Here is a 305-nt window from a genome sequence, read left to right as displayed (position 1 = left end):
TGTTGATGCTTTATTACAATCAAGCAACAGTATAAACATGGGCGTGGGTAGCTCTGCTATAGCTGTATGTGTAGTAATAAAATAAATAAATAACATTGTAAAGTCTACCATACACAATGCTTAGGAATCATAAATGCTAGTAAATAATAACAATAAACCCACTATTAATTACATTATCTTAATGAGAAAGGACGTTCAGCAATCGCCATTATATTGAATCAACTGCCAGGTGCAACCTAACTAACAGGCCACAAGACCACAAACAAGCTCACTTTTAAATTTGCCAGAACTACAGACCAATACAA

At 34.1% G+C, this 305-nt stretch overlaps 1 protein-coding gene and 1 pseudogene across 1 annotated transcript in view; both read left to right on the top strand.

Annotated features, from left to right (window-relative positions):
- The window catches only part of LOC116692455 (rho-related GTP-binding protein RhoA-C), a 732,216-nt gene that overhangs the window by 11,551 nt on the left and 720,360 nt on the right, over window positions 1–305 (top strand). The window lies entirely within an intron of this gene.
- Window positions 1–305, top strand: part of LOC116692461 (rho-related GTP-binding protein RhoA-D-like) — a 22,302-nt pseudogene that overhangs the window by 11,716 nt on the left and 10,281 nt on the right.

The sequence above is a fragment of the Etheostoma spectabile genome, chromosome 7, assembly GCF_008692095.1.
Source record: "Etheostoma spectabile isolate EspeVRDwgs_2016 chromosome 7, UIUC_Espe_1.0, whole genome shotgun sequence".
NCBI classification, from domain to species: domain Eukaryota; kingdom Metazoa; phylum Chordata; class Actinopteri; order Perciformes; family Percidae; genus Etheostoma; species Etheostoma spectabile.
The sequence above is the reverse complement of the archived record's forward strand: the minus strand, read 5'-3'. Positions and strand labels throughout refer to the sequence as shown.